The sequence below is a fragment of the Taeniopygia guttata genome, chromosome Z (assembly GCF_048771995.1).
Source record: "Taeniopygia guttata chromosome Z, bTaeGut7.mat, whole genome shotgun sequence".
Lineage (NCBI taxonomy): Eukaryota > Metazoa > Chordata > Aves > Passeriformes > Estrildidae > Taeniopygia > Taeniopygia guttata.
The window spans coordinates 22,460,937-22,487,154 of record NC_133063.1 but is presented as its reverse complement, the minus strand read 5'-3'; the positions used below and the strand labels follow the sequence as shown (position 1 = coordinate 22,487,154).

The following is a 26,218-nucleotide window of genomic DNA, read 5'->3' as shown; positions in this document are numbered from 1 at the left end:
TCTACGCTGCTCAGGGGTGAGCTGAGCAAAGAGGCCAAAGTCAGCTGTGGAACAAAAACATACCATGAAAGCCACCTCAAGTTAGAAAACCAAGCAAAAGAATTTCCTACTCTCAGTCTAAGAATGTGCTGTTGAATCTCTTCGAGAACTGTCCATGCTTGGTTTCTTTGGGGCTTTAGCCAAGTATGGAACTGGCCACATCCAAAAGATCCCAGTATTTTTAATGTTGCTTACAGCAGTGGCCGTTATTCCTCTGAAGCTTTAGATTGTAGTTCCCTCCCTCTAGAAGAGACACAAACACACCAACACCACTCTTGACTTCTCGTGGTTCCTCATACCTCTGTGCACCTTGCAACCGTGTCATCAGCTCACAGGGGGGAACCATGCACTGCCACCAGCACCATTTCTGGGAATCTGGCAGTCACTCAAAGCAGCCCTTCACCCCACATCCCTGAACGCTGCACCTGACCAGGAATTATACTGACCCAGCTTGACAGAGCCGTCAGTTCTGAGAAGGATGTTGTCGCTCTTCATATCTCAATAGACCATGTGGTTCAAATGAAGAAAATCCAGTCCTTGCAGGCACTGAGAGAGAAAACAGAAGCAGGAGGGCAAAATCAGTGATGTGATTTCATCACACAAGAAAGGAAACAGCTCTAAAAGATTCCCATTCCCCAGGGGAATGGCGAGTAATGGCAGAACACAGTGCCATTGAGAGGAGGAGCTTTCTGCTCCAACACTTGCAGAGCAGAACCTTTCTAAGGAAAGGCATGTCAGCTTTTGAAAGAGCAACAGCACCTGCTGTTGTAGACTGTCCCCTGCAAACCAGCCAGGATGACTGCTGCTGTAGTGGATGTGCTTTTTCCACGCAGAAGACAAATGAGGGGTTTGGCCAAGAAAGAAAAGTCTCTTTGGTGTGAAGCAGATCACTTTTAGGTTGGAGGCTGCATTACAAAGGTTTTGTTGCTGGCCTCAGCACAGACTTGAAGTATCACATCAGTCACCCTCCGGAAGCAAAGAGCATTTTGGCTGTACTACTGTCCTTTTCAGTTGAGGACAGTGAAAAATGAGTCTCTCTTTTTACTCTGCTGATCATTTCAAATCAGTGAAATACTCCATGGAGTATTTCCTTGGAGTATTTCTTGCCATGAGCACCTTTGCTTTTACAGGCAAGGAATGCAGTACAGACAGGCTCGAGATAAAAGTTTAGGGAGGCAAGGTGGAGAAGAGCAAATACAAATACAGGAGGCAGAGTGAGAATACAACAGCAGTGTCATGGTTTGACGCTGGCACAATGCCAGCGCCCCATGAAAATACAACTTACCAATCAAATGCTGTGAAATGTGATCAAGAACAGAGCAAAGCAGGCCAAACTTAATAACAAAAGAAAAAGCTTTATTACACTACTACTACTACTACTATAAAAGGAAAAGAAAGGAAAGAAAAAACCACAAAAAATTCGAAATGAAAACCTTCCAAAACATTTCTCCTCCCTCCACCCAACTCCACCAAACCCCAGCGAGACCCATTTGGATCCTTAATCAAGTTTTCACCCTTCAATATAATCAATACTGAGTCCATCGGGGAAGAGAGGAGTCCCCCTTGCAACCATAGACCCCCAGGAAACACAACTGCCACCTTTTGTGTTTCCAATGTCACACGTGGCACCGCCCAGACACACCGGGCCAGTGTGACATTCTCCTCTCCATGTCACAGTGCTCTCACCACCGGGCATGGACAGAGACTGCTTATAGGGCCCCTTTAAGGATGCTTTGCCAAGGACCACCAGGAACAACAGTCCAGTATCGCATTTCGGGACTAGAGTCCCCCCCATTTTCCCCTGGGGCCGAGGGTCCAAAAGACAGAGATCGCCTTCTCTTCTTCCTGAAGATGGAGGGCATCCTCACACCCTCCTCAGCTCTCTCTATGTCCACTCCAAAACTGGTAGTTGCTGCAGAAGGTCTCTTGGCCCACCAATGCATCCCCCTAAAATGCAGTCCCTCTTGAAAAGAAAGAGTGGTTCAGTCTATGGTAAACAAGCAGAGTCCAGCCAAAAAGCCACTCTATCATCTGCCCCCAACCTTCTTCTCTAAACATCTGAGGTTTCAAGCTGTCTCTCTTTTCTTCAAATTCAGGAGGAGTAATATTTCATAAAGCCTTCATTTCTCAGGAAGGGTTAAAAGTCCCAACTCCCAAGGATGGCTCGCTGCCCAGGCTCCAGCTCCCACAGCCCGGCTGGGCACCTTGCGGCCCCCCCGCTCTTCTCCTTCCCTGCGGCGAACTGCTGATAAAACCACCGAGTCTCTGTCTCTTTTTCTCTCCTGGGAGATAGAGAGACTCTGGGGGGAGCGGAGACATCCCAGATTTCTCCACCCTTCCATCTGCAGGGGGCCAGGTCTGGTTGCAGCCCCTCCACCCTTGGGCCTACCTCCACAGGCCGCATGGCTCCCCTCCCCCACCCAGCCCGGGCTGGGCAGGGGAGAGGTCCGTACCATGCGGTGACCGGAACCAAAGAAGGACGAGTCCTCCTGGGAATTCCGCTTTTAACCCCTCTGTGTTCTCAGAGGCGTGTCCACCTTCAATTGGTCACCCCAAGTGTCAGTATCTAAACCTGACCCCTGACTGGTGAACCTCTTCCTTCTAAAAAAAAATTCTCTTCCCGTGTCAAACCATGACAAGCAGGGATAAGAGTACAAGAACTGAGTACAGTGAGTGCAGGGGCACTCCAGGCATTTCACTTGAGATGCTTTTACGTGCCCACAGCATATCAGCAACACAGAAACAAAGCTTGGCACATGAAATCCCTCCAGGTCTGAGCCCCTGTTTCCCAGACAATCCTGCCCAAGCCCTCTGAAGCACAGGTGGGATCCCTGACCTCCCGACAGATGGCTGCCATGTAATCTTCACACAGGTAGGTCTTGCTGATGACATCACTCAGAGTGCCTCCATCCATGTACTCTATAACCAGCCAGAATTGCTTAGCCACAAGGTAGCTGAAAGACGTAAACAAGAGCATGGAAATAAACATGCGTGGCTAGTTTGTTTTCTTGATTGATTCTTGTTTCCAGGTTCCTTTATGACAGGACAGAATAAAAGGAATAGAGTTTCCCTCTCGGCTGTGTGTTGTTTGCAACCTGTCTCAAGAAGAAAGGAACAGCTGTGAAAATGGAGATGTCTTAAACAGCCAGGAAGTAAAAACTGCAGTTTAGGAACAGATACAAAACCTGTCGCACTGTGTGATTCTGGAAATAAGCACCTAGTCTTCCTGGCATGCAAAGCAATGGGAAAGAGGGGACACAATCCACGGGAAATCCATGTTAGTCTACCTGGACATAAGAAGACTGTTGAAAAAAATCAAGTCCCAAAATAATGTGGTGGCTGTGAACTTACAGCCTATTAATTTAGTAAGATATGACTGATGCAGGTTTTCGAATAATTTCCAAACTATGTGTGTCGGGGAAGACTCATGCAAGCAAGGTGCACTCTCTTCCCATCCACTGGAGATGAGCAGAGCAATAATAATTAACCAATAATTACAGCTCTATTTTTTGCCAGTGAACAAAGCGGAATTTTACCTTGGATGTTTGCAATATGTAAACAAACATTTGCAACAACTCACCTGCCTAAGTAGTTGACCAGGTTGGGATTCTTATTTATCTTCATGACCATGAGTTCATTGACTTTTAGTTCCTTCTTCCTCAGTCCTTGGAGATTTATTTTCTTTATGACCACCTAAAATGACATTGAAAATCAGTAACTTGAGAAGTTGGTGTCACAAGACCACAAGGCACATGGAGCGAGTGATTTTGCAATCACAGGGCTGAGCTGTGCCAAACTGCATTCTGATAAGGCATTGCAGTAATTAGGAACTGACATCGCAATAGCCCATTTCTCCGCTCCCTTGGGGGCCAGTTACAGGATACGTGGCCACTGAGTTTTTGCCATGTCCACTTGGTAACAGTGGTGTCTCAACTATCACCCACAAACCTCTGAGCCCAATCCTTGCTGCTTTGTATGGGATTCAGAAGAAGTAATCCATCCATGCCTTAATACTCTGTGGCTACATCCTGGGCTATGGGCAGGGCTTAGGGCTTCTAGGGACGCCTTGCAGATCTCTCCCTATGTGCAGTTCACAAGTGCAGCACTGCAGGTGTCTGAGGAACTACCGGTAACTCTCAGATGCATTTGCTGGCAACCAGAAGTGAGAATTCAGGACTCGGAAGCTGTAGCCCCAAAGAGCAGTGAGATGCTCTAAAGCACCACCTTTGTTTTAGCAATTGAGAGCGAGTGAGCACATCCTTCTCTGAAATGAACTGCTGTCCTGTGTGCCTTCCTTCTGGCAGCTGAGAAGGACAAAGACTTTCCCCAATGTCTTTTGCAGGCTGGTACCAGTCTGTGTTTCTTGTGTCTTTTCAGCACAGCTCTACCCAAAGCTCCGGCCGCAGTTTATCAAACCACAGGTGAATAGTCCTTGAGTGCAGCAGAGTCTGTGGGGGCAGTTGACATTTACCTCTCCTCCTGTGGCAGTGTCGAGTGCTCTACAAACATCTCCAAAAGTCCTAGAAACGAATTAGTAGCAAAGAAAGGAGAAGCCATTTAGATCTTGCAGTGAAAGCCAGCCCACAGAGGAGATCTCTGCTGTAAATGCCTAAGACCTGTAGGACACTGGATGCATGGACATGTCTTTGGCAATGCCTGAGATACACTTGAGACATGTGTGACCACGCTTACAAATTCAGATCAGCACTGACAATCTAACCCCAGCATCTGAATATGTTTGCAGTTTGTTGACTTCACACTTGATGGATATTCCACCAACAAAACAGCTGGTGCATAGTTTTGTAAAATTAACATTGGTTGGACCCACCCACTGCCAGTATTTTCCAGTTGAATGTATTTTGTAACGGGATTTTCCATCTTCACCATTCTCCCTGAGGGAAACAACATGCAAGATGCTCACTTTAATGCAGAGATGTGGAATTGTGTTATTATATGTTTTACCATATTTGTATTATGTATAAGTTCGTTCCATGTACCCCCCCGCACTCTGTAACAACCCCCCGGGTTTTCCCATCTGTCCCCGCAGTTTGCTTTCCCGGGAAAGTGCAGAGTCACTGTGTTTACATCTCAGACTGTCTGTCAGTCACGCGGCACCCCGCCCCGGGACGCTGTGGGTCGGCAGACGACCTGGGACCCTCCACCTGGCTGCCCGCCATTGGGTGTACCCCTGCACCCCACTGCCCTCAGACCCCCCGTGGCGTTACCCCATTGGCTGCCCCGGGTTTCCCCTGTTCGGTACTTAACCCGCGGGCTGGAGACGCCCCCGCTTTTCTCTCGGCCAGCCCCTGCGTGCTGCTGCCGCCCTGCCACCGCCGCCGCCACTCCGGGCAACCCCCCCGCGGCTGCTCCGCTCCGCCGCCACCGCCGCGGCTTTTCCGCTCCGCCGCCGCAGCCGCGGCACCCGCGTGAGTCGCCACCGTGCCGCAGCCCCGCGCGCCGCCTCTCCTGGCTCGCGGCCAGCTCCGGAGCGGGCCGCCCCGCCCAGCTCGGCAAAGCGGCACGAACAAACTCCGGCACGGCACACCGCAGTCTCTTCGGTTTTTGCTTTCCCAGCCAAGCTGCAATAAACCGGAATTCTGCCAGCAGGAGAAAAGTCTCTCTCCTTTTATTCGCCGCGGGACTCACCGCTTGCTCTCAGACCCACGTAGCTCCGGCCGACGCCCGCGAGGGCTCGCCGGAAAAGACGGAAACTGCCCGCGCTTCCCCCCCCCACAGAGCTAGCTGGGAAAACGGGGGAAAAGAGAGCACCACGGCGCAGAGATCCCAGCTTTCAGGAGATACAAAAGGCAACCCCTATGTCTGAGGCTCTGAACCCTTTGTGGTCAGCTGGCTGACAACAAGAACAAAAACAGCAGCAACATGAACAACAAGAAGACAGGCAGCTTTGCAGCAAGAGTGGCTGGCACAGAGACTGATTTTCTAGCGTCCTTCAAAGAGCGCTCTTGACAGCAGATACCCAGGGAATACAGGGAGATACATTCAGAGGAGACAGAGACCAGAAGGCAACAGCTACCAAGGCAAGTAAGTTTGTCATCTAGAAACATTAAGGAGAGCTGGAAATAACAGAGCCTTTGATTTCTTGGGAATATACACTGTGAGATTCAACAAAAGGTTTCCTACTTGCTAAGATTAAATGCACCCTGATATCTAGAATCAATTCCTCTGAACAGATGCCAAGTTCAGAACAGGAGGAATATTGCCAAGTGTTCCCATCTTCTCCACCTTGCAGCAGTTTGCCAGAAGAATGCCTCTGTGTTTGTAAACCAGAGCAGCTCATGCTATAACCAATTCCAATGGGGCTTTCAGCAGGGTGAGCTCAAAAATGCCCTTGCCTGGGCCCCACATGAAGAACCACAGTGCTTCTCTTCACCCTGAAGCATGGATCAGTCGCTCCCATTGGACTCACCTCACCCTCTTGGCACCACACACATCCCCATCTTCCCAACTCAGCACGGCGGGCAAGGGCAGAAAGGACAGCAGTGCTCCTGAGGCGGCAGTGTGACACACACACAGCTGCCCAGAGGAGATGCTGACCTCTCATGGGTCCAGGCCATGCGACACAGAAGCCGGCCCAGACAAGGGGCTGCTGGCTCAGGCAGCTCCACACTGCAGCGGCCAGGCAGCATCGGGACTCTCCTGGCTGAGGAAGGCTCCAGCCTCTGCAGTCCCACCAGCCCTCAGGGCCAGGGCAGCTACCACAACAAGGCTGGCAAAGCCCAAGCATGAGCACTGACAGGGACTGATGGGAAGAAGCCAGAGCAAACCTTTTTGTCCCAACAGGTGATGGCAGACACAGCATCAACTAGGCTCTGTTCTCAACCCGACCAGGTCTTATCTGAGAGCACAGCACAGGCAGCTGTTATGGGCAAGAAGCAGAATAAATGCCTTGTGCTGCAGAATCACAAAGGGCTTGATGTGTTCTCCTAGAGACTGATCTGAGCAGGGGTGCTGCCAGTGGCTAGGACTCAAGCAGTCGCATCCTTCTGCTGATCCAGGAGCAATTCCTGCTTCTGCCTTCGGCAGAGAGGGAAGCTCAGGCTAACTCCAGCCAGTCCAAGGTGCCCTCAGAGGCAGCAGGAACACCCAGAGTGCTCTCTCGCTGCCTCGGAGCACTGCCAGCACTTCCTGTGGGGAGTCCTAAATGTCCCTGTGACACCAAACTGGGGAGGACCGTCTGGTACAGCTGTGCTGACACCTTGTCCTGGCTTGTAAGATAAGCATATATTCTATTTACCATCTGTTGGAGGTTGGGCAGTTTTCTTATCTCTTCCAAGAACAATGTCTCTCTCCGGGGAGATATCTTCTGTTAGTAGGCCATTGAATGACTCACTGCATGACTGGTAAAGTTACATCATCCCATTGTGAGATGCTCCACCCAGAGGGAGGAGCCAAGCATCCCTACCTGTATAAAATCAGCATTTTTGGGATATCAGGGGCAGCCCTTGGCTGGATTCCCAGAGAAGCAGCCTTCTCTGCTGGATTCCCAGAAAAAGATCAGGCCCATCACTCCATCACCAGACCTTCAGAGAAAACTACACCCTTCTATGGATCCCCTCTTCCAAGAGGAACAGCTGAGACCTTCTCTACACTGGACTTCCAGAGGGAAACTACATCAGTCTACAGGACCACGGCTTGGACAAAACCATATCTGCTACCACCGCTCTAGCCAGCAAGTATCAGGTTGTATCTCTAACTCTGTCAGTTGTTCTTCTTTTGCGCTGTTGTATTTGGTTCTTTGTTCCCTTTTTTCTAATAAATTGTATTTCTGACTTAGAGCCTTCAACTGGTTTTGCTTTTCAAACCAGAACACACCTGCACACAATACACTGACCCTCAAACAAGAAATACACCAGACGTACTCTGTTGCTCCCGAGAGTCACCGTCGATCTCCTGTTGCTGAGCAGCAGCTGGGTCAGTGCAGGACGTGAACCAAGTGCCCCGGCTCCACTTCTCCGGCTGGGGAGCAAAGGCTCCTTGGGACAGCGCTGCTGCTTCTGCAGCCGGTTCAGTGACAGAGCCTGTGTAGATCTGAGACAAGAAATGAGTTTGTGTCAGGAAGGTGGCTGGCAGAGATTGCCCCGAGATCCCATTTCAAATGCAAGGCCTTAGGAAGCTGCTGTCAGCCACATGCAGGGCTCTTCAGCTGGACTGGTTTGGATGTCCACTTGTGAAACCAAAGGCTGATTTTACTCGAGTTCATAGCCAATTTCATGTTCTGAAGGATGACTGCAGCAATGACTGCTCCATTTCTTCCCAAGGACTCCTTCTCCCTTCTGGGCCTGCAGACACATTGCAGCTCCTGCTTCTAATGTTCTCCCTCCTTCTGTGGAATTCTCTTTTCCTGCACCATCACTGGAATGTGCTTATCTGTGGAAATACCCCTGTTCCTAAGAGACAGGAATTTGATCCTACCCCTCTTATGTTGCTAGTAACTCTTCCCTTTACCCAAACCCTAACTCCACCCCTGCAATACCCTACAAAAACCTTACGATCCTGCCTTAGCCTGGTCTTTCCTCTCCATCCCATCCATCCTCGCCGGGGGTAATAAATGGATTCTCAAGCTTTCTGAAACAAAGATCTGTTTCGTTTGTTCCCATGCCTGGTGCTGGAAGCTGCACCCTCTCTGGACACAAGGAACCCAGTTGCAATACACTGCAACAGTCTGTAACAAATAATTCATAAATTTGAAATAAATCAACAAGAAAAGACTTTTTTTTCCCCCCTGAATTTACAAATTTTGCAAAAATGTAAAAAAACCCCTACAATAACTAAATAATTGTAATCTCTCCATTCTCTGGCCTTTTTAATCCTTTATTCATGAATCAGTAGTTCCCACATTTAAGCTTTCCTTTGGTAGAACATCACCACCTAGTGATCATGTCTGCTTACAGGAGCTTCCAGAAGGCTGATTAGAACCTGAAAACAAGGCTGATGGGAAGAGAAAAAGAAAATTTAAGTGAGGAAAAAGCCATTTTTTAATTTATGTTGGAAATGGTTCCTAAGGAAGATTAAATAGGATGTTCTATAGAAATGTAGGAAGATTTTTAGAGACTGATTAATTGATTAAGAATTAAGTAACAATATTATTTGCATAAGAAAATGCATCCTTTTAATCAACACTATTTCAGATCAATTTATTTCATTAGTATCAGATGAAATTAGAATTAAATTTACATGTAAGATATTAAGAAAGAGGAAATTCAGACATTTGCAGGAAAGCCCTCCAAGTAGGGAGAGGTATTAAGTGGAAATAGCATCTTGATTTCAGTTACCTCCTAAAACTAGGCTAGTACATATCATAGAATTAAACCCCATATTTACCAGCATCACATGTAATCCAATGGATACGTTTCTTTGGAATTTTTTTCTTTGGCTCTGATATACCTATGAATCAAGATGGAGGTCTCATTTGTAGATAAGCTTCTCCCAAACAAATCACTTAGTATTGCAATTACTATTAAATTGTTTCTTTCTGTCCATACCACCACTCCAGTTATACTCTGTTCACCTTGGATGTAATTTTATAAGGCAGAAACAGAAAATAAAACTAACTCGGTATATATTTTCTAAATATTAAAAAAAAAAAAAAAGGAAACATACCAAATTTTTAAAGATGTGTTCAGAGACTTGTAAAATTAAATGTCATTATTATGTTGAGCTAAATGTAAGTAAAAGTTAAGACACATTTAAAAGCTAGCCACATTGATTCGTTCCCTAGAACGTTTCTCAAAAGTGGACATACCTGGAGTATTCAGCTTGTTCAAACAATGACCACAGCTATAACTAACACAGAGAAACCACACAAATCTGTGCAAAAAGCAGTGAAGAATTCAGACAATGAAACTACATTGCAGTTAGTTTAACCAGGAAAGAATCACCTCAACAAAATAATCTCTTTTCAGGAAGTTCACTTCAGAATATTTATAAATGCTTTGCCTCTTTAAATGCTTGCTAAAGCTTATTCTCCCAAATTCTTCTGCTTAGAAGTGCATTGGAAGGATTTATACCTTTCCTGCCAATAAATTTCAGTTCCAGGCCCCGTTCTGGAGTTTTGTAATCATGTTTTCTACACCTGTAAAGGGGAATCTCAAGCAAGAGCTGTAGCAAGGGAGGGTTACAGAGTCCACGACTGTCTTAAGCAGGAGGTGACAAAGAACTGTCCAAAAGGGAAGACGAGACACGCCACGCCAAGGTGCAAAGGGAGAGAGAGCAAAGCTTCCAGTACTGCTGCATGAGAGGGGTTCACCCCTTGCGAGCCACAGGCCTTTGGCAAGGTGCCAGTGCAGGGCTGCCAGAGGGCAGCCCATGATCTCCGGCCATCCTCCAGCCATGTCCCTCCCACTTCAGGCACGCACTCGGGGCTCTGAGCAGGGCCCCACTGCCAGCACCAGGTCGGGCCCCAGAGATGCTGGCTGGCCCTGAGCCTGCTCAGCATCCCACAGGAGCAACTCGGGTGCAGAATGCCAGAAGAGAAGAGGCCAGCACCTGTGTCTCAAACACTGATAGCCACATGGCTGTGGAGGCCGCTAAGGCATGTAAAAACATGCAAGAGCTGTTGCGAGGAGCCCAGCACTGTTGGTAATAACCACACATGAGAAAGAACAAGTCGTGACTGGAAAAGGGGGCCAGTAGAGGTAGGACACCACTCCTCTGGGACAAACATCCTTGTTCTAGTCACTGGAGGTAAACACAATATACTACAGCAAAAGGGCAGGAATGAAGCCAAGAAGTGAGCAGGGGCTGTAGAGCAGAGTCATGGCCATGCAAGAACCTACTACAAAGTCTCTGACCCATTTCCAGAAAGGTCTGAAAAAAATGGACTGTGCATGACAACTAATTGGCATACAAAGCAAGAAACCTGGCTTCCGAGCAGGGAAACCCACCTGTAGAAAGGAATCCCATTGAATCCTGGGCAGTGCTCCCAGGACCCTGGACATTTAGCTCATCATCTGCATCAACAATGGAAGAAGGAATGACATCTCATCATCTGGATTGATGCAGAGCCAGTACTGCTGATCTCCTTTTCTCTCCCCTTTTCTCTCTCTCTCCCTCTCTCTCTTTAACTCACCTCTCCTTTTCTCCTATCTCTTTCACTACACCTCTTTCTCCCAAACCCTGTGCCATGTGTATATAGGGTAGGCTAGGGACTGACATAGCAATTTCCATGCCAAGTGTGTAGTTTAGAACCAGGACTAGCAGTCTCTCATGCACTTTTTTCCCCCCCTTTTCCTTTCCCTCCCTCTCTTTAATTCATGCTTTCTTTTCTCCTTTCCGTTTCACCCTGCCACTTCTCCCAAACCTTCTGCCTTGGATATATAGGGTAGGGTATGGACTAATGCAGCAATTTCCATGCCAAGTGTGTAAGTTACTAATAAAACTTGGTTTGGTCTTGCAGACTCTGTCACTTTCATGGCTCCTTTTGATCCCAAACATTTATGAGTCTTGGATGCTTCCTTCCCCATAAAGGGGGAGTCACAAGGGGGTGGTTTAACCATGGACCACTGTCTCAAGAGGTTTTCTTCCTCCCATTTTTGGGCATCTCCTGGACTAGTCCTGCAGGAGACGACCAAAGAGATACCAGTGGAGGGGAACACAATCCCCAACTGTTGGGGCAACCGCAGTGAGCAGGGAAGAGCCACAGGCTCTGAGAGCTTGGGGGCTGCACTGCTCCACACCTCATCCCATGACACATACACAGTGCACAGGAGCCATATTCCTGTACGAGTCTCCCGTGTGGTCTCCACTGGGATCCAAAGGCCCAGCCAGCAGTCTGCTGCCACACAGGACTAGGCACACAGCATGCCTGTGGCAGTTCCTCTGGGCAAGAAGGACCCAGAACTGCCTTTGCCCAGCGTGGAGGAGAACATCAGCAGGACACGTCTGCCAGGCCCTGAGAAGAATGAGAAGAATCTGAGTGTCATCTCCCAGACAGAGCTTTCTCACGTGCTGAAGGCCAGCAGCCAGGTAGGCTGTTGTGCATCCCAGGAGATGTACATCAAATACTGGAGCTGTATCACAGAAAATATTCCTCACAAGAAACTACCAGTATCTAACTTCCTAGTTGGATCTGGCACCCTTTTCTACACCTAATACAATCCTGAGGAACCTTTAACAGGCATTTTTTAAGCTTTCACCACACCTCAATAAAGAGGTCTGTTTGTTTTGCCTGACACAGTAGGCCACTTCTCACACTTCATTCAGGCCTTGGATCACCACCAAATGGTAGACAGCTGATATTTTCCTCTTAAGACCTCCAGAAGCAGTGTATCAGCCAGCTTCACTCCTTCTGTATTTGGTACTAATTACCTGTAACCCAGCCAAACAGAGTATAAGAGCCCAGCTGCAGTAGGAGTCACAGACTACAGGCAAGGAAAGGAATGACAGAGACACCTATTTTAATGAACACAACAAGCAGGAACCATTGTGAAACTCAGGTTCTCTCCAGCTTGGATCTGGATCTTCGTTCCATGCTGTCCTTATTCTCCCTTGAAATTAAAGCAAGAAGGTCTTTATGATCTTCCAAATTCAGAGATACTATTTTGTTTTACTTCTGTTACTCAGCACCTTCTCTCCACCAGCAGATGTAAAGCAAACCCAAACCTTAATGGTTGCCTTAAACTGTAAATAGATACATCCCAGTTTTCTCTCGGGCACTGGGAATGCTCCAGGAGACTGCAGAGCCACTTCAGGCAAGATCAATACAAAAGCTTTTATCTACTGTTTTATTACACGATTCTTCATACAGGTTATTTGACAGCATGAAGACATTATAAAAAGGAAAAAAGCTGAAGGATATAGAAATGCACCAAGTCCACAAAATCCAGTTTATGCCGAGTACCTTGTTCAGTGGGAACACCGAGAAGCTGAACATTTTAGTACAGATTTTCTCTCTCCCTACCATCAGTTTCAGATCTAGGGAAAAAAAGACGCATTCCAGCTTCTACTCTTACAAAGAAATAAGTTTATCTCTTAAGGTCGTTGTAATCAGGATTCCTCCAAATGCCATGGTAACGAACAACAATGACCACTTTGATCGTGTGGAGAGAAAAGGTAGCAGTCAGAGGACATGGCAAGCATGTCCTAGGCCTATTTATGAAATGACTGCATCTTGATTGACAGAAAAAAGTAGCAACATGCCAAAGATTGACTGTTTTCCAAGAGCAGGGTTCTTGTAGCTTATCTTTACTCTTTTTATATAAATTAGAGTGCTAAACAAGTAATAAATGTCTCCCAAGGAAAAAAAAAAAAACAAAAAAAGAGAGAGAGAGATGGATTTTAAAGAATACTACTTCGTGCAAATGAGTCTTCAGTACTGGATTCAAGATGAAAGCATATTTTATTTATTTATTTATTTATTTATTTATTTACTTACTTACTTACTTAAATGTTTGGTTTTTTTAATGCCGAAATATCCCTCTTCTTCTTTTAAATCTTTGCCTATCTTTTTAGTCTCCTTCTCTTTCACAGCCATTCATATCCTTGGCAGCTTTTTTATTGGCTGCACTAGGTCCTGCAGTAGCCTATTTCAGGTCTAACTTTAATTTCTAGTGATGCTGTGCCAGAGTTAATGAACACATGGGATAGTCTGAACTATGAGAACATCCTGTGAGGACATGAGAAACTAAGCAGAAGCTGAGATGCAGAAAGAGCTCTCAGTTTAACCTAAGAATGAGCAACATTGCTGACAGAGTGAGCAGACTGAATTTGTAACAGCCTTACATTACAGTATGTTAATGACTACGGAAAAACCCAATAAACCAAAACAACAGTAGTACAGAAGAAAGATATGAACTTGAAAGACGAGGTATGGAAAGAAAAATTGAAAACTACATGGAAAGATGAAGCAAGTTGTACTGGTAATTATTTTTTATTTTTTATAAAAGAAGTAGAAATCTTATAACAATGCTCAAGTTAGTGAACTATTAGAATACCATTTGGCCACAGGCCTTTGAAAGATTGTTTCAGCTTGTCAAAGTGTGATGTTTTTACGGGCAAAAAAATTGAAACTGGAACTACCACTGGACCAATCCACACTCAAAAAAGTCTCACGCTTCTTTCCCTTCTGCATTTAAACTAGAATTAAAAAACTAGTAATCTCCAGCTGTCTAATTGTTTGTAATTGACTACTTCTACTGGGTAAAACTGACTACTTTTACTACTTTTACTCTCTTGTACTGTGCATACAGAAGTTCACCAAACAATTAGGGAATCTCCCAACATATTTGGAGACATCTATTCAAAATTAATTTATTTTAATCCAGCTGAAAGAATGATTAATTAACATTAAACTGGTTTCTTTTGTACATTTACTGGATTAAGAATGCTTTAAATGTAAACTGTCTTCTGTGCTATTTTAAACCCACAAGCAACTTACATGTGATGCATTGCTTTAAACTTCATTTAGAATTTTAACAGACCTTCAAATATCTGCACACTACTGTAGGAAAAAAGAATTCAGTCAAAAAAAGACTGGTGGATAACCTTATTGACTTTTTTTACAACAAGGAAACACTGAAACAAACGTAAGTCCCTCTGTTTTTCTTCCACTGCTAGCTAAGATCTAGCATGACTAAAAGCTTCAGGAGAGTTAGTTTATGGTGCCACCTTCTTCTTTATCTTGGTATTGTAGGCATGCTGCTGGTTCTAGTGGTTAGAACTGATGTTTCAACAATGTCAGCTAGAAAAAATCAAAAGGAAGAAAACATTTAGTTGTCTGTGTACCTCTTCTTCCACAAGCTACAAATGACAGTACTGTAATGATACAGTGTATGTTGATACCTTCTACTCTACCATAAAACCAGAATGCAATTTCTTAAAGAATAACTATCTCTATCTCATTATCTGACATGCTTAATTAGTTGAATTTTTTCATTCCAAAGGAATATGGTCCCAAAGCTGCAGCAACTGCTCTCCAGCTGTGGTTCCAGCTCCTAGAAGCAATCAGGAAATTAAAAAAGTTATTAGCACTGCTGCCATTGTGCACATAAAAACTATTTATTAAAACATCCTTAGAAGAAGTTGCTGGTGGTCTTTCCAAAAGAATTGTTACTTTTGCTATTGTGACCTATATTAGAACTATCCCTACAAGGGGTCAACAGGTGATTAGAAACTTTCATAAGCAATCTTCGCCTACCTGTCTGGGGATTTTTGTTTCAGGCAAGAAAGAGATCAGTTCTCAAAAAAGAATTTGTAAGGAAGATACCATCACTAGAACAGACGCACCATACAATTTGTGCCTTCCACAGATCACTTTCTTATTAACTAAAGATCATTATTCTCCACACATTTTAGGTTTAATTTCATTAAATGCAGTGGAGAATGTGGAAAGGCAGGTCACAGATAATGCAGTGGTTCTTGGTGGAATCACAGACATTAATAGAAATCACTTCTTTTTGATATTGTTCAGATTCTTTATATCTTAAGAGCCACTTAGAAGAGAAGCATTGTCAACATCAACACATGCTATGTTTCTTTCCTTGTTCTAACAGTATGCTCCTTTGCTTATTCTTGCAACTGAAGAGGTTTTGGGGAAGCAGTGAGAAGACAATACAGAAAATTTAGCTCCAGAATCTTGTATCAAGGAGATGTTTTGGGAGGGGACTGAAGAGAATTCAAAAACTGCTAAAGAGAATTTCTGTGCAAATTCTTTTCTGTCTTTTTGTAGTTGCATTTAGCTTTAATAAATTGGAGAATTTTTTCTATAAACTGGAGAATATATTGGAGGCTTTATTCTGCCTCCAATATCAAGATTCTCTTGAGGCTTTATGGGAAACGCAAACCTCTAATTATGAACAATTATTTGGGTATGACAGACTGTTTTATCTTGGGGAACACATCTGAATCAAACAGGGAAAAAATCTCCAAAAATTAAAATAAAACCAACAACAACACCTAATTTATTTTGGAAAAATCCAGTTTTAAATATTTTTTTTAAACAAAAAAAATATTTTAAATATTTAAGCAGGAAACCGGTTTGATTTTAACAAATCCACTACTGCAAAAGTAATTCTGCATTAGCAGAAGCCACAATGTGCACCTGTACACCTGTGATTCCGATTAATACATACATGAGCACCATTGAATTCAAGGCTGAACAAGCTAATGAAGAGAACACAGTAAAGAAGACTTTAGAAGAGAGTAACTACCTGGCCATCTCTGCTTATTTGTACTTTCTTATTGTCATTCCACGGGTTGAACAAATGGTGTGCAAACCGAAAAGGAATGCTTTCTTTTCGGGTCCACTCCACCTTAAATACACCTCCAAAACGAGCAGATCCCCAGCCCTGACTTTTCTCACACCCTATTGATGAACCCTGTCTAGCAAAACCCTGGAAGAAAAATCTAAATCTGAAAGAATGGACACAATGAAAACATATCTATGTATGCTGGAATTAAAGAAATGAGTGGACTTCATGTGAAACTTTCAATTAGTTTCAAACACCCACACACATGAAGCTCGATCTTCCAAAATGTTTACACCTAGAAAGTTAGAAGTATCATTTGTTTTTCCCACTTCAAATATACCTTTTAGAATTTGGCAATAAAGGGTGTCTTTTAATTCATCACTCACAATTACCATTCAAGGGGCTGTTTTAAGGTTTGTAACAGAGGTTGAAAAAAGTCGTAAACAGTGCCTTCCTTCCTTCCATCCTTCCATCCGTCCTTCTTTCCCTTATTCCCTCTTTGTTAACAAATTTTCATATAAAATTGAAAATGTGGAGCTGTTCTCCAAAGAAATAAGTCAAAGTGCTTAAAGTTCCCTTTTTAATGAAGCTGAAATAAATTCCAACAAGACAAGTATTGAGAAATGAAATGAAATAAACCACAAATCCAAGATTGCATCTAACTTAAGAATACCCATTAAACACACACACCAAACAAACCAAAAATAAACCCATGCCATACAGAATGTATCAACTGTTCAGGCAAATTTACTCCAGTTATGACTTAGGAGTTCAAGAGATGCAGTGCACTGCCTGAAGTTACCAGCACACACTGCTGCTCTAAGTCATGCAGTCCTAGACAGCTCAAGCCTTACATTAAAATCAATTAAAATTAATGAAAGGAATAGAGGAAAAATACAGGTGGAAAGTAGAGACACTTAAGGCAAGAAAATATTATCAGGAATGTTAATCTCTCATTCCCATGAAGATGCAGTGCATTGTCAAAACTGGAAGGACATGGTAACATAATCTACCTACATCGCTCCCAGCTTTCTTGTCTAAGTGCACCAATACAACAGCCCATTTTCAATTCAACTGGCAGGCTGAAAATTACTTTCCAATATGGCATATGCATTTGCTAAATCACTGTACACAATTTTCACCACAATTCTTCAGTGAAATCATCAAGATCTCTATGTTTGGAATGGTTAATTAAATTTTGAGTTTAGCTGACTGTTATTAATAGTTTATAATACATAAAGATGTAAATTGAACTTTTTTTACTTGGGGCAATTGAGCTTTAGCAGGCTCTACAACACAGTTAACCTACAATTTTGCACTAGCAGATCAAGTCTTCACCTTTAAGGTGTGCACAAATTTGTCAGCAAATTGACAAATACCTCACTAAATGTGAACTCAAGACAGGTCTGGAAGAAACATGGCCATGACTTTCCAGCTTCCTAACTTTGAGAAAGTACAGTTCCAGCAGGACAGTTTTTACTAAAATTTACATTAAAGACATATGAGTTTTCTAGCTTTACTTGATTGTATCTTCTTGTTCACTTACAACATTTATTTTGGCATGCAGAGAAAAAGGCAGCAATCCCCTGCTTTGTATGGATTACTTTCTTTGTTCCACTGCTGCTGTTTTAAAGCATTTATGTAGGGTAGGAACATTATTCTGACTCATTAGGTTTGGCAGCAACTTAGTTTTATCCTCTGATGGAAAAACTGAGTTCATTAAAATGGACTGTTTTGGAGAAGAACAAAGTACTCTTCTGCAGCAACCAGAGACATTGGCACAATACTTACTCGAAAGTCAGAAGTCATAAGCAAAGCCCTCCATACTGTACACAGCAATTTGCTGCACTCTCCTAAACCATCAACCACCACCAACAGTTGGTATCAGCTAAGGACTCACCTGGAAGTGTCCAGAGCCTTGAACAGAAAAGATAAGTAAACCATGCTGCTCTTCCAAAAGGCTGCATTCGGTTTCTGTTCATGACTTGGTGTAGTGGACCATATTCCCTTCTGCTGAGAAGTATCAATGTTTTTGCAGGTTGCTACTTTACATTATAAAGTACTGAACTGGAGTATTTTGTCTTGGTGAAGGTGATTTGGAAGCCTGAAAGAATTAAATTAAATTAATAAATACAATAAAATAAACTAAGCTTTAGTTCTGAAGTTCTAGACACATGCAGACAGACCCATCAAGGAGTTTTCCCTCTCCTCTCCAAGACTATACAAGAAATACACTATCTACCAGCTGTTCCACTCAGAATTTATTTGAAAGTATATTTACATCTATTCTACATTTTTAAGCATTTCAAAATTATAATTCATTCATAAGGGGCAGCAAAAAATTATGACAGAACATGCCTACAGTGCCTAGTGATTAATTACAATTTTTTGAAGTCTGTGAGACAGCTTCAGATGACAAAAAATTAATCACTCTAGACTGTAGCCCACAGCAAACTTGCATTTCCATTTTCAGGAACCAAATTTTCTCCCTGTAACACTGGCTGAATTTCAAAAATACAGGGAGTTTTATTTATGAAAACAACCTCACTAAATTTGTATGCTTTATTAAATAATCATCAAAAAACTGCCAAGCAGTCATAATGAGGCAGATAACACAAAACTTAAGGAGAATCAGTACCAATGTATGCTATAACAGGAACAGAGTTCAGAAATGCATGTACTGTATATACTGTCACTGTTTATTATACCAAGTTTCAAAAAAAAACCCTCAAAATGGGATTTTTTTTCTACTTTGAATAGCTGTACTTCAGAAGCCTGCAAAGAATATCATTTTTACTGTATTAAACTAGTATAACAAGAATATTTATTCTTGATTTTCGATTCCAAAATAAATACTATGTGTTTGTCAACAATGAAAATCTAAGTTAGGTTCTTAATTTATCAATACAATATCTGATAGTTGATGAAAGATATCAGCAAGAGATTCTATTAATTTTGAAGAGCAGACTAGTATGCTTATGAGAACTGTACCTTTCCAGATATTGGAGAAGATGGACTAGCACAGGGGCTAGGGAAGCTACTGCTGTCTGCAGACTTCACTGATGATTGATCTGACCTGTCATCTGAAGTTTGTTTGGAGTGCAAAATATTTTTTCGTTTGTACTTCTTCGGCTGACAAAGTATGGGACGTGCAGACCTCATCAGAACTTTAAGAAGTAAAGGTAGATATACAACAGACTGTGAGTTTTGCAAGAGGTCACAGAACAATTTATATCTACATATCAGCCTACTGGATGACCACATGTATTACAGTAATTCCAAAACATATTAAACACTAAATAAAAAAGGATGCATTCATTCTGAGTGTTATGGTTAAACCTCTTCTGCTACGTCCCAAGGAGCACAACTCATGGACATTATTTCTGACTGCTCTCCCAGGCAGCCAGCATATATAGTATATAGTTCTCATTGAAATCACAACTACAACACAGCATAGGATAGTATCAAAACTTCCAGCTGTATTTATATTGTTTCTCTTTTCTTAATACTAGCAGAAGTTCAAGTGATGTTTTTTATAGATAAATAAATTACAAGCTACAGTCTCTGGAAGACCTCAGCATCTTACTTTTCAGCATGAGAGGAGTCAGAGAATTCAGTTTCTGCTGTACTTCTGGTGTTAGTTGACCTCCATGTAGATGGTACAAGACAATCTTCAGAAGCCACAGGTCTTGGTCTCTGACCAATTCCTGAAAGCTGCTGCAGACCTGCAGACTGTTCTTCAGCAGTTAAAACAGCTACAACTGCTCTTTCTGTTGCTTCATCAACTTGAGACCACGGTTTAGAAGGAGCTCACATGTGATGCAGGAACAAGCTGTGCCACTTCTGTCTGAGTTGCAGCAGCAAAGCAGAAGCCTGCAATGAATTTAATTCTGTTAAAGACTAATAAAAATATATCCATTAGGCAAAAGGTATCCTACATCTTTCCTATCAGGCAGTAGCTGGCATTCTGCCACACTGAAAGGCAAGACTAAGGTCTCAGGAAGGGGAAGAAAGCCTTACATTTAAATTATGCTGTTACATTTTCTTTCCTCAGGTCCAAGATAATTTCTAAACCATTTCATGCTGCACTGCACAAAACTTAAAATTCTATTGTAAACACACAGGATTTTTCATTTTTCACTTTAAAAACTTATCTTCTCTTTAAAAACAGCCTTTTCATGTCTAATGCAGCTTCCTCCAGTTCAGTTTGTATTTATGGGCTCTTTTGACATACTTGATGGAAAAGACCTTTGGTTACTCTACCTTCTAACACAATCAGAGCTTCACAATAACCAGAAGACTTGTAGCTTCAAAAGCTGGGGGCTTTTTTCTTCTTTTCATAAAATCTGACAGCAATTTTCTTTCAGTGGTTCCAGTTTCAGGCGCTCTATTTTAGTCAAGAAACTTTAATCATCCTCTCAGAAAAGGAAACACACAATATGCCATTTTTACTGTTCTCTCAACTCCTCCTCAGATTTTGTGTAACCCAGCTCAAGCTAAGGTCTTGCATGCTGGGAGCACCACACGGGCCGTACAGGTGACCACAAAGAGCAGAAGGGCCATTATGCAGCCACTGCCTCCTGCAGTTTGCTGTTCCCTGCAGCCATTTTCTTTTGTCTGGCAGTTTCTTTAGAACCTCCTAACTTATGGAAATGGATCAAACTGCCAAGATGGGAATTATAAAACATCAGCTTACCTAAAGTGCTTCTGAAGCAGATCCAACAGCAGCTGACTGCTGAGGCTTCCATGCTTCCCAGTGTGGGACAGCTGCACCATGACAGAGGAAGAAGGAGGAACACTTTTGCTGTTGGCTAGGTAACTAATTCTTTCTTCCTTTTTGCTCACAGGTGCTAAATTTAAGAGTCATGGGTTGTTGTTACAATCTATAGAAAACCCTACAACTTGAATATGTGAATTCACACAATTGACTGGCCTGGACAAAAGGAGATTGACTCCCTATTTGTATGTTTTTCGTATTTCTTACTGAACTCACGAAATAAAGGTTAACTCATTTAGTAAGTTTTCTAGTAAATTGGAGAGACCTGAAGGGATCACAACAGCTGTTCTTACAGTAAATTTTTGGTCATCCAACTGTTTTAAGAATATTTTTAGGACGGCATGGCATGAGTATTCTTCTACGCAAAACAGGCATGGATGTGATAGATTACATACTTGAGAGTCCACTTTGAGGTGGAGCCATTCATCTAGCTTCAGTAGTGATACTTTGAAGTTCTTCTGTCCTCCATCTCACTGTCACTGCTATCACTGGGTACCCTATCTCCTGAACTAAGCATAAAAAGCGCATTAACATTTCTGTATTACTTACATTTGCATACAAAAACTTGAACATTACTGTATTTCCTTCTGAATTTTCACTTTAAATGTAAACATTTGTAAGCACACTTCTTCATTTCTGCATATACAGCCAGGGAAAGTCTTTGCTTCAGTAAGGAGAACAGGTTCCCAGACCTCCTAAGGGCCCTACTACATCAACACCTATACTGATGTGATCTGACTCCTTCTGATGTACCTTCATCAATAACAAACCATTATCAAACTTCTGCCTGAAGTTATTTGTAAAACCACACATTGCTCTATGCTTTATATCTTAGTATAACAATTAAGGAAAAAAAATTATAAATGCACAGGGTTATTTAGGATTACTTTTTCAAAGTGCAATTCAATCAGCATTAACATTATTTTAAGGGTAACAGTATCAGAGCAGTCAGGAAAGTCAGCTTGGACTCTTACTTCAAACTAGTATTTCTACAGAACTGACAGCAGATAAGATTATTTTTACTTCTATTCTTACAGTACTCCAATTAACTATGAAAAAAGAAAATTTTAATAAATTCTCTACTACTTCTAGCTAATAATATGGCTAATTGACATTAAAAGTTATCAGTAGAAAATAATCTTTAAAATGCATGTGTCAACTGAAAGCAATATGATTATTTGCCACGTTAACTGTACCTATATTATTCAGTTTGAATCATCTGGTTCAAAGTAGCAAATAAACTAGGCTGTAAGAAAAAATATACACATTACACTTCTCAGAATTAGTACTGTCTTTAGACAGTTTGGTTGCATTTTTAATTTTTATTTTGAAAACTACAGTGTAATTTCTGAGGCTCCAGAACTGTAAACATTATGAGCTTACAAGGATTCACAAAACTCAAGACATTTGTTACACAGCCTATAAATTATTCCTGAACAGCTGCAGAAACTATATATAGCTCTGTCATTTTAAGAATTAGCCAAAATATGTAGAAAGTAGACTTAAAAAATAAGTTTTCCAAATCTCGTAGTAGTATAAGAGAAGTACAAGTATATTCCACCAGATTTAGAAGTTATCCTATTACCTCAAAGGAAAATATTTTGCTTTAAAAGAAGATCTAAAGAAATAGGAGTTTCAGAGCAGAACTCTTTGCTCATAACCATAAGCAGAGATTGTTACCTCATCCAAATTAGCTTTTTCTTTTTACTATTTTGTCTTGTTCCACTTAACAGGACTAACTGAAATGCTGGAAAAATAATCCAACTCCAAATTTTCATTCTATCCCCTGCCAGAAAAAAATATTTCCTAAAAGGTCAAAGTGTCTTTACCTTTTTATACTGAGGCTGACCCAAGAACAGAGGTAGGATGAAATCGCACTTTCTTCTCCTTTGGTTCAGTCAACACCAGGCTTTCTCTGTCCACATGCACAAGATTGGGATACATACCTGCCACTAAGGCAGCTTTAATTACAGCCCAGTTCTCAGAGTTAGTATTAACATCTCTAATATCAGCCCCTCCTCTGCCTCGAACAAAACCTGAAGAAAGAGAGGTCAAAATTGTGTTTTATTTGCTTGTATTTAAGATCTACTTTTTTGCTTCTTTTTAAACATTTGCCTACAAATTTAAATATCTAAAATTCAAAAATTCAGAGTTCTAAAAACTCTATTTGCATCAATAAAACTTACCAAAGCAAATGTATCTACCCCGATTTATTTAATGACTAGATTTTTTTTCCCCATTCCCTAACCAAAATATAACAATAATTTTGTTATTTTAAGTTCGCTATGTTATTATAGGGATCACTATGTCAAGGTCGCTATTTTAAGTTACCCATGTAACAGGATATAAAGTGGCACCTTGCGGCAACTTACAGAATTTAAACAGTTTGAAAAGGCTGGACAAAATGTGCCCCTCAGAAATCTGTGAGTCCAGTACACAGGAAGGCCATAGTCTACCATTCTACACCCAGCTTGGCTGGTTGGTCCTTTACTCTGATGAGTGAACAGTTCTCATTCTGAAAGGATACCTGGAAAGCCCTGAGAAGCACCATGTGGTCACTGAACGTTCCGGCAGCAAAACGCTTCCTGCACAGCACGGCTGCACGCTTTTGGGAGGCCAGCGTGGGCAGCACAAAAGGGTCTCGGTAGGCAAGAGCACAGGCAATGGTCAGAACAGGATCCAGGCACTTCAGAACTACAGCATACAACACCATTTTACCGAGGTGTGGCTCTACAGGTAATTCAGTGAGGTGATAACCAAGCTCAGTGAGATCTTCCCAATGGTCCATGGCATCTATGGTCTGTTCAAAAAAAGAAAAACAGTGGCAATGTAGGGAAAAGGGGAAGAAGGCAATAGGGGGCAAAATTAATTTACAATGAAAGCAGAAAGGATATGAATATTGCACATTACCTGGATTTGCTCCCAAACATTAAAGAAGCAAGTCAAACTAGTTTCAGTTCAAGATTTTACAGTAGTTCCTTCCCTTAACATGGAAAAATACATACACACACACAAAATGAAAACCAACAAAAATTCAACGCATCCTTAAGCAACTGCTCAAGACTTTCAGTACAATTAAAAGTCAGGAAGATATGTTACCACACCACAAATAGTAATTGAACACAATTCCCATCTAAATGTATTCCTCTTCTGATCTTGAGCATTTATAGAGCATTTTTCACATTTAAAACTGGTGGAGGATCGGGAGCTTTCATAAGAAAGTCAACAACTGCACAATTAATTGGAGACAGAAGTTTTGTATGTAAACAAAGCTCCTTCAAATTAAAAAGAAGAAAAATACTATTAAGGTTTGGGAAAGAGAAAATACTTACACACCTTTTTGGAGTTATTAGTATGGTCTGGTGATAATACATTTTTTAAAAGTTGTAACCTCTAAGTGAACACGCACCTGAAGCAACATTCTTAAAAATTCTGGAGTCTGAAATTCCAATTTATTCTCAAAGCGGAGCCTGCTGAAGAGATGAAAACAGACTCCAGGCTGACAGTGCCCAGCCCTGGAAAGTAAAATGTGGGAAGCTGTAAAAATTAGAGCTTCCTTTTCATAAAACCCAACCAAACCAAAAACGACCCACACAAACTTTGAATGCAAATACAGAAGAAGGTCTAAGAGAATGGTAATTTTGTTGTTAAGAGGAAGTCCTTCATATGAATTAAAAGGGTTTTCCAGTACATGCCAGGATATCAATTAAAAACTAGCAGTAGGCAGTCCTTTACCCACGGACAAAATACTGTGGCTGCTGGTGCTACATAGCAGAAAGAACAATTAAGTTCATGGGGGAACAACAACCTAGACCTAATGTGAGTTCTGGGACATTCTTGAGTGCCGCTTTTCTCTATCTTGGGAAATTACTCCCAAGATACAGAATTATTCTGTATTACTCTGTATTTTGGGAAAATACAGGCTGACTCTTTTACTTACTGCAGAGTAAGTGAAGTTTTTGGCATTGTTAAACTTGACACTGGACTAGCCTAGAAATATTACCAATTTCTTTTGGCTGGATAATAATTGGCTGCTACAGGTTTGCACTTTACTCTTAACAGACAGGATGGCTGAAATCTGCAAAATAAAAATAAACATCAAGCATTTATTATCTGCCTTTCCTCTGGACAGCACTGGCTTTTGAAATCCACACAATTTTCAGCATTGCAACACAACTCAGTGCATCAAAAGACTTCGATAAAAGCAGAGCAAGGAACCCATATCCTGCCTAGACATATAATCATGATAGCAATGCCTGCATCAAAATGATAAAAAAATAATAATATTAAAGAAGTCTACACCACTCTAACTATATTTATCCTAAGATTTGCACATAATCAATGTGCAAATTGATAATCAAACATAATCAATTAAACACACTGACTACAAACACAATTTTTTTAAAAAAGCATGTTTTTGAAACATTCCTGGTCTCAAATAAATCCTGCTAGTTAGGTCAAATTTAAGGCATAAAAAGCTAAAAATTGTCCTGATTAGAAGACAAAATGCAAATTTCCCTTCAAATGTTTCTACAAAGTAGTTGTAGCTTACCTGTAGGATTCCACCAGGTCAACCACCTCTGTCTGTCCTAAGTGCTCAACCCACTCCACAGCCATCCTGAAAGAGTACACAGAAATCTTTCTTAAACTTCTCGTTTCAAAAGACACATAGCGTAAGACTCTTAATTAAGAATTCAATTTATAATTTCAGGAATACAATGTGATAAAGAGAAGTTAAAATATGTTTCGAATATCAAAATTTACTATTGCTTATAGTAGTCTATTAAGTTAGCAAATAGTTTAACTGTTAAAGAAAATTCTCTCTCATTTGTATACTGACAAATCTATGTTTGTTCTTACCAGCCATTAGATGATCTGCAGTGGATACTTGCTCCCATACTGATCAGCTGCTCTACTTGACTCAAAAAGCCTCTCCCTGAAGCAATCTTTAATGCAGTTGCACTGGTTTCACTGTGCCTATAATCAACTAAGAACTACAAATGAAAAAATAAATAAACAAATAAACCAGCAAACCAAATAAAAACATTCTTTCTTTTTCACCTAAATGTGGTATGAATGTGGCTTACATGACTTTAAAAATCCAGGCCAGACAGAATTTGTTTTCTGAATTCATCCCACCACTCAGTTCACATGAATTTAACACTACTTTAGGCACACTGTAGCATCTGTTTATATT

The 26,218-nt window shown here is 41.8% G+C and overlaps 1 long non-coding RNA gene across 1 annotated transcript; it reads right to left on the bottom strand.

The window, feature by feature from the left end:
• Nucleotides 1–1,374: 1,374 nt before the first annotated feature.
• Nucleotides 1,375–2,672, bottom strand: LOC140681936 (uncharacterized). Its single transcript, XR_012053154.1, has 2 exons — nt 2,429–2,672; nt 1,375–2,284 (listed from the first exon to the last, which is right to left on the bottom strand). It is a non-coding gene; the product is annotated as an uncharacterized lncRNA (long non-coding RNA).
• Between the last annotated feature and the right edge of the window lie 23,546 nt (nt 2,673–26,218).